The following is a 9,114-nucleotide window of genomic DNA, read 5'->3' on the forward strand; positions in this document are numbered from 1 at the left end:
AGCTCTCTCTCCAAGGTTTGATGGAAAGAAATGCACTGAAAAGGAAAATTAGTTGACTGGTTTTGGAAGGGGTATGGATGGGTGAATGGAGTACAATATGTTTGTGTATCACACTGTACAAACCAGGTTTAATAGGGGTTAGCTGTCTCTCTCCAAGGTTTGATGGAAATAAATGCACCCAAAGGAAAATTAGCAGGTTGGTGGTGGAAGGGTCTTGATTTGTGTACAGAATGAAGGGAAAAAAAATAAAAACACATCTTTAATTAGGGTTTTTTTCTACAAGGTATTACAACACACCTTTACTGTGTAATATAAATACTGAATCTTTGCCTAACAAAGATTGCAGATTATATCAATTCATATCATAGCTTTGAACAAATATGCTAGCTTGAGGAGCTGCATTGAATGTAGACAAAATCAAAGCTTTGACGAGGAACAAGGGATTGCCATAAATTGTAAGAAGAGCCCTCTATTTTAGACAGACCCCAAATAGGGCCATACAATATTTGAACTAAGAGATTGATGTTCTTCACTATTTTCTTGGACTTATTTGTTATCAATGTAGAATATTTGTAGTAAGTTGGAACCCAAGAACTCTAGGATGAGGTCATCGATTGTGATACAACAATTGGAGAGAAATCTTTAGGTGCCAATGGAGCAGAGGCCTAGACTGGAGCAGGAGATGGTTTGGGTTTGCTTACACCTGCAAGAAAAATAACTGGAAGAACTTGGTTTAAGCTACCACCAACATGAAGCCTGACCAGGACACCCACAACAGGGCCATTGTTGTAGGTAGCTGGTTTTGTCTATTCATAGTTGTCTCTCTCATCTGCAAAATTTTCATTCTGATCAGGCCCTCCAACAAGAGCACCATGCAAAACATTGGGATCACTTCCATTGCTACTAAACCAAGTGGCATAGCCCCCTCTTCAGGGCATGAAGGATGAGTTTACTTTGTAAGATACGATAGATGAAGCTCTGTGGTGTCTTGGATGAGGTTATTTGTTACCATAGCCAACTTTGTAACTTGTGGCTCTCATATTTTCTCCGAGGATGTAATCTATCTGATATTTACCAAAGGACAAAAGCTTTGAGGGTTGCACAACCTCACACAAGCACTAAAGGTTATTGTGAGCAACAATGACATAACTAGAGTAAACTATGAGGAGACAAACTAGATGTTGTTCTATTTCTGCCAAAACAGGAGGCCACCTAGAGTTTTCTGTACAATCCTATTGCATTTCTGCATGCATGTGCATATGAAAAACTTTTCTTTTTCTTGAGATTTTTGTAGAACAACATTACTTTGCCCACCTCTACCTTGCATGAGGGACTTTGAGGCCAAGGCCTGAAATCCCACATACTTGACATCCCAGCTGACTTCAGTCATTTTCCATCCCATTCCACCTAGAGAAAAGACATTGTCAATCACAAAGTCCATGTGAGAAAGATCTATAGTAGCCTCATGAAGCCATGTTCCTACCCAAAGAAGCTCATCCACATATCCACTCTTGGAGGCATAATAACTTTGTGCAAATACAATGTTGTTGTCATATTTTCCTCTATACTTGTTAGTAAATATGAAAAATTGCTTGGCACGGTTGAGAAACTCATTGGAGTAGGTGGGATTAGAGTTCCTAAAAATAATTGAAGCAACAACCATTGCAACTGCTATTTCTCCCATGAGATATGAACGAGGATTGTTTGTATCAATTCTATATTCTTAGCGAGGTGTGGTCATGTCTTTTGGCCTTTGCCAACAATAATGGTATAATTCGCCATCAACCACCTCTCCATACAATACATAAGGTTCTGTATGTGCCTTGAGCAAATAATCAGTCCCCGTTCTAATAGCCCCAGCGAATGACCCAACTGACCACTACAAGCCAATTTCTTACCATATTCAATAACACTCCATGAGAGCATGGTGACTATGAATTCCATTGGGAGGCCAATTTTAACATTGTCACAAGCGTTGTAGTATCCCCTCCTACTAGATCTACCCCATTGGCCAATACATCACGCAGACCAGAATCAACCCTCCAGGTGACTCTCTGATTGCTAGGAATATTTCCAGATCTTTGATCCTCGTAAGGCATGATACTCTTTCTCAATGTTGCACCATAGTCATGACTAGTTGTTGTAGCTCCAATGTAAAGTGTCAAACTCAAAGCATACAAATATGAAGCCATGGAGAAACTTAATTGAAATAAACTAGATGTACCCACTTCAGATAAGGCCCCTTTGTGAGAACCCTAAAGTTATTTAATTATGATAAGATAACATGTAATGGATGAGGAGGAGACAATCATTGAAAGAATAATGCGACAAGCTAAGTGAACATTGGGAATCAATCTCAATGTGAATCAAATAAAGATATATGAAGCCAACATGTCTCGTCTCAAATCAAGAATAGGTGAAGTTGTACTCAAAACTAATATCTTGGAGGACTAACGTAGTTCACTACAACCAAAAAAACCCCAAATGAATAGATATGAATATGGGCCAGCTGAGAAATCTAAGCCCCAATGCTAGTTATCAAGATTAATATTAAAAAATTTCACCATATATATCTATATGCCCAACACATCAGAATTTCATTTATCAAAATTCCCCTCAATAAAAATAGAACTTAGAGACTGCCAACAACAAACATCCACAGCAATGGACCATGTAGCTTCAACAAAAGAGGAAAAACACCCAAAACCAAGCCTACAACTAGAATAACACAATGCACAACTTATGCATTATAAATATGCATAACAAAGTGAGAGCATTGCTTAATTCTCTAGTAACCTACACCAAAACATACAACATTATCTACTATCATTGCTTAGAGATCACAGAGCCACAATTCCCATCAGCAGAAGCACTTGAGCAAGGCTGACATACACACAATGGCTATGGACTATGGGCTCTTCTTCTTCACAAAATTAAGAAACAAGGTGAGAGGGATAGCAACAACTGAGTTAGGAGTGAAGAAAGGCTAGAGAAGTGAAGAAAATATATGAACAATGTTGGAGGCAATTTCCCAATATATGATAATTAACAAAATGTTATATTATTTTATGAAAATATAGTAACTATTTTTCTTTAATGCCATTGACAAACTAGTTCCAAGTTCCCATTGATCTTCCTTCTGACATCTCTTCACACTCAATGTAATACCAGTCGATGCATATTAAATGCCAAAATTTACTTCAATCCCATTGATCCCTTGACCTGAATTCATTTGCACCCAATTATATAAAACACCCAAATCATTTTCTCTTCTAATTTTTCCATTTTTACCATTAGATATCTAGATGAAGACAAACAATGAGATCCTGAATTGTTGGCCTCTAACAAAAAAATAACAAAAAATCCCTTACATATATCTCAATCCCCTCTTCCCAATACCCATGATCACAAATGTTATGCCCCTATACCAATAGGTGTCATATATCATGATTAACTTGGTTTAGTTTTGAAATATGTTCAGACCTTTACTTGTTGCAAAGGTTTTCCATATCTATGAAAAATAAAAAAAATTAAAAAATGAAAAGAGGGTATGCCCTAGAAAAAGAATAAAAGGGTAAAAAGAATAAAGAAAACGTCAAAAAAAAATGAAAGAAAATGAACCCCAATGAAAAAAAAAGACCATGAAAGTGTGCAAGACCAAATGCCACTGCTTTTTTATTTTTTGTATAATAAAGATTGTGTGCAAGTTGTCACCTATGCCACAATCCATGGTAACCAAATAGTTTAAACTTGGTTATTCCATGTTTTCAATTTCCTGTTTTAGAAATAGAAAATAAAGATCTCACCAAACAATGTAAATTGGACAGATAAGTAGATAGGTAGAGTGAAAAAGGAGCTCAACAGTTTAATCTGAACCCTTGGATGTAATAAGTGTAGATTTAGATAGGAGTTCATATGTAAAAGAAAAGAAAGTTTGATAAGGGTTTTCCAGTCTAAGTGCACCCTAATAAAGAAGTGAAAATGCTAGGTTAAGTAGGTAGGGTAAGTAGATGGTGGTTGCAGAATAAATGTGTGGTGAATGGTTAAGTTCAATGCTTAAATATTTTGCTTTCATCACTTGGACAAAAGCATGTAGCACATGGAAGGCACATCAACATTCAAAGTCACAATAATTAACTTCCCTATTCATTTCCCCTAAAATTTCACTAATTCCCTGAGTGATAAAGGTAATTGCCAAAGTTGGAGGGGCTCAAGGCATTTCTCTGACTTTTGGAGGGACCAGACCCTCGACCCAATAATTGGAAATGCCTAAAGTACTTAAGTCCCTTTCATCAACATTATCCCTCCACAAACTCATTCATCCCTTGATAAAGCTTTTCCTAAGAAAAATCCTATTTTACTTAGGGAAATTAACACATTCTCTATATAAAAACCCTCACATTCACTTAACCTAAGTTTTAAATGTGTATGATGAAAATCTTTCGGAAAACATTAGACTTAGCGCTTTCCCATTCATTTGGTCATATTAACCACTAATGTTATTATAATGTAATTCCCGAATAAAACAACATTACCCACGCTTGTATTATTATATTATAAAAAACCCCAAATATTTACATATCCCATCCCGCGGTTAAATATAACCTTAATAAAGTCAATAAACGGAATTAATTAACCAATCTGTGGTTAATTAAGAACCCGAATCCCCACCATACTAAATGAGGATTAATTAGTCACCAGGATTAATTAATAACTCAATGACCAATCAAAATGCCCCCGATATGAATAAATCCTTTAATTAATATCAGGCCCGCCCTCCGTTATCCATCAGTCACCTCAGCACCCCGACCACCGTCCGATCGGATCCCTCAGATCCGACGGCCATCGCGCATATTGCACGGGCCTTTTGGTTGACATTTAGCGTGTGATGAGAGCGGTTTCCCAAACAGTGCCGATGCTACGTGTCGAAAGATGTGTGGAATTGCGCGACCCCTCCTAAAAACCACTTCCCTCCCTTAAGCGATGTGATGAAACTAGCTTACCGCTTTCCCGCAAACGACAAAATGTCAAGTCACCCCCGCTGACGTAATCCGTCTATGTTGCGAAACCTGCCAAAACTTGGACTTTGCATAAAAAACAAAGTTAATCCATTTTTCGTCTTTATTCTGAAAAACTCATGCATGCAGCCAGTACGTGGAAATCGACCAACTCATACTAAAACCATCAACCACCCTGAAAATTGCTGCCCGATGCCGCTCCAGTCCATAGTGTGCTTCCAGTCAACCAGTACACCATTGCCAGTAGCTCAAATACAGGTATTTACCAGTTTTTTCCTAGAAACCCTGTTAAATACTAAATTCCGCTGCAATTAAGGTGAAACCCAAAATTCCAGTGTAATTTAGTTTCCAGACTTAAAATTAAAGACTCGCAGGACCTCTGTTACACTGATTTTCACTCAAAAAGTCCCATTTTCATTTCTGAATCCGCAAGAACCAGAAATGGAAACCCTCGTGGTCCTTAATGTAGCTCCAGTCAATGCTCCCCATAAAGATTTGGACCACCTTCCCTTAGCTGATAGGGAACTCCAAATCAAAGGCCTCACATTTGATGACTGCCCCTTGAGACTGCATTGTAAATACCGGGACCTTTACCTCAACAATGTTGACAATATTGGTCTGTGGGAGTCAAATCTCCCAAAGTACCAATTCCCTTCTATGCACATTTTCCCAAACATTATTCACCAGTGTCATGCCAATTACAACCCTAATCTCAGAGCTGTAATGTCCCTCGACCAGCAAATCCTTTTTACCATTACAACAGACTCCATCAATGAAATATTGCAGATGCAACCTAGTCAGAACCTTACCCCTTTGTCTATTGCAGATTTACTTAACAAATCTTCTAAACTATCCGGCTCAGAGATCGCCAGAGTTTTCCAAATGTTCATGTTAGAACAATACATTTCAGAAAACCCTCCACCCTACATGACAGGTGCTTTTACAAGCTTAAGGAGGGATATTATTATCATGATTGCCCTTATTCTTGGTTTCACAACCAATGAATATGTGGATGAAATGATCTTTGCTTATATGACTATCTTCACCCCTAGCCAGCCCCCTGTTGCCAAGTATGACTATGCTGCATTCATAGCTGACAAAATCCATGATCAGTTCATGAGATTGGAAAATGAGAGAGTGTTCAAGTATTCCACAGTCTTGTATCACCTTTTCCTATATTACCAAACTGACAAATTCCCATTCTCTGTGAATAAGCTTGATACTAGAGGTAATCCCAGATCAGTCATTTTCTGGACTTCCATCTTCCACTACTCATACACTTCTCCCTATTCATACAATGAATTCATAGATCAATTTGTCTATCCTGTAACCACCATGCTGACAGGACATTCTCCCCCAAGAATCAATGATGATATCAAGAGAATCCTTCAACTATCAAAGCAGTACAAGATAGGTGACTGGTACTTGTACCAGAATCACACTGAGATCTAAATCTATGGTTGTGAGCTCCCTCCTTTCAAGCTGCCTAAGTATGTCCCTATGAGATTGTTTTCCCTGGAATATTACAGGCAAATATTAAACTCTGACCAAATTCATTTCACCAAGGCAAAGAAGAAAGCCCAATTGAGGATCAAAGACCACTTAGGCCCATTTGTGTGCAACAATAGAGAAGCAGGGAAAAAAGCAGAAGAAATCATAGAAACAACAATGAAACTAAAGAAAAGCTTTGCTTGGATTTATGACCCTCACGGTTTCATTTGTGATAGGAGAATGAAACATAAATTTTCACCCTATATCCATCACAGAATCCCTGAGATAGAATAGTATGCAAATTTGAATGAATGGAGGGAAGGGACTTTGATAGATCAGGATAGTGATCAGGTTGAGATTGATAATGTGATGAAGTACTTGGAGAAGACACTTGACCTGGACTCTTTTGAACAGGTGCTAGTTGAATCTACTCAAAGGCCAACACCAAAACCTGGTGCCTCCACAGCAGAAACTTCTCAAGGGAACAGACGAGAAAATAGTGTTCCCACAGCAGAGCCATCACAGGAACAAAACCAGGGAATAAGTGCTCCACCATCAGGACAGCCACAAGCATCAGAACAGCTAGAGGTATCAGAGCAGCATGAAATCTATAAAGAACAAGCTCCACCACAACCACATCCAACTCCAACAAAAATGGGAAATCCCTCAGTTGTGCAGACTCCTCTGAATGAGGAAAAGAACTGAAAAGAGATAGGGAAGTAGCTACCCCTTCTAACAGAACTACAGATCAACCCTTTGCTAAGAGGTAAAGGATAAATCCATATTCAAAGGAGGAATTCATTGGAGAAACCATAGAGAGCATAAGGAAGGAAGGAGCAGACAGTTTACATACATTCCCAACAGGTGGGACACCTTCAAGCTCACAAAGGCAAGAACTGGAAAGGCAACAGAGCATGGAAGTTTCATCTCTCAGGTCTTCTTCTGAGAAGATTACTGATATAAAGAGGAAGTTTAAAGAGATCAAGACAAAGAATGAGCAACTAAAGGCTCAAGCCTATGCTCAGTACTTAAAGATGGCCCCTACAAACCAGACTAGACTGATTTCAGCCTTTGACATCAAAGAGGGCAAAATGCAAATGAGTTTCCTGAAGCCCACAATGCTGTAACCCAAGTCCTTGGCAGATTACCTTAAGACTGATTTTGAGGTCTTAGCTAAAGACATCCACCCCATAGACCAGATTGAACTACACAAACAAACAGGGGAGATGGTCTATTCTATACTGACTAGCAAGGCAATGACGGCACATAGGTTGCAAAATTCACTGAGCAACACTACTGCCCAATTGAAACTGGAGAAGGCCACCTCACAGGCAAAGGACAATAGGATCAAATCATTGGAGGAGCTAATTATTGAGTTGGGCCATGACCCAAAGGATGTCAAGGCAACAAAGATCCTAATAAATAATAAGAATGAAGATATAGCTGCACTCAGAAAACAGTTGAAGTTGCCACCACTCATTCACCCTCAAACTGTTGAAGTGATAGAGAAGAAAAATGAAGAAGAACTTATGGACTTGGTCCTTAAGTTAAATGAGCAACTAAAGGAAACAAAGCAGGAATTGGAAAAAGCAATACAATCAAGGCAGGGTGAGTCGACCACACAGCCCCAGACTGTAGTGCCAATAGTTTCAACAGCAGTCCCTTCCACACTGGCACCTGCTTTAGCACCAAACATTCCTTTGGCAATAGCTGCACCCATAGAAACAACAGGTAAATCACAGACATGCACACCAACACAGAGCACAAAGGACTTGATTAAGTCAATGGAAGAAATGAAACTCCAAGTAATAGAGCTGCAAAAAGTGAAAGAGAAATTCATTACTTTGGAGCAGAAATATGATATATCAAAGATTAATTATGTAGAAGAGATGAGGAAAAATAAAGGCATGGCCCAACAAATTAAAGCATTGGAGAAGGACCTGACATTTGACAAGCCTTTGACAAAGATCAAGAAAACATTGTGGACCAATATCATTGATTCCATCAATGATATTTGGCCACAGATTGATTTGGTTAAGCCAGATCTTGAAGAAATTAAGAAAACCAGAGAAGAGCTGGGAAGAAAACCTGAGGAAGCTATCAGATTAATAAATTTTCTGAACAATAAAAACAAGCAACAGTTAGAACAATTAGACATTGAGGATAGGACTGCTACCATCCTCGAAATAAGGAAAGTATTGACCAAAGGAACTTGATGCAAGGCCTGGAACGTAGATGTCAAAGCATGCAGGAAGATATAGATGAATTCATGAGGAAATTTGACATCTTAAGGATGAAAGGGCTCCCAAATCCTTTAGTCATCAATGATAAGCTAATGGTTCAGATTGATTACATTAATAAATTACATCAGCAAGTTGACAGTCAGGCCAATTCATCTGCAACCAAAGCATTTCCCATAGGGAAAGTTCTCTATGATGGTTTGGAGAACCTTTTTTACATTGAGCATGAAGTGAAGCACTTATTCCTAGTGCAACCCAATTTTGTGAAATATACTAAAGCAGATGAAATCTACAGGAAGCTGACAAGGATGAATATACCAAAGGATGATTAGTGGATCAACATGATAGACATCCTATAAATTACC

At 38.5% G+C, this 9,114-nt stretch overlaps 1 pseudogene; it reads right to left on the bottom strand.

Annotated features, from left to right (window-relative positions):
* Positions 1-665: 665 nt before the first annotated feature.
* LOC149203397 (endoglucanase 6 pseudogene) lies at positions 666-2,192 on the bottom strand (annotated as a pseudogene).
* Between the last annotated feature and the right edge of the window lie 6,922 nt (positions 2,193-9,114).

The sequence above is a fragment of the Pinus tabuliformis genome, chromosome 2_1, assembly GCF_031772625.1.
Source record: "Pinus tabuliformis cultivar Carrire ecotype Pingquan chromosome 2_1, CPIR1, whole genome shotgun sequence".
In the NCBI taxonomy this organism is placed as follows: Eukaryota; Viridiplantae; Streptophyta; class Pinopsida; order Pinales; family Pinaceae; genus Pinus; species Pinus tabuliformis.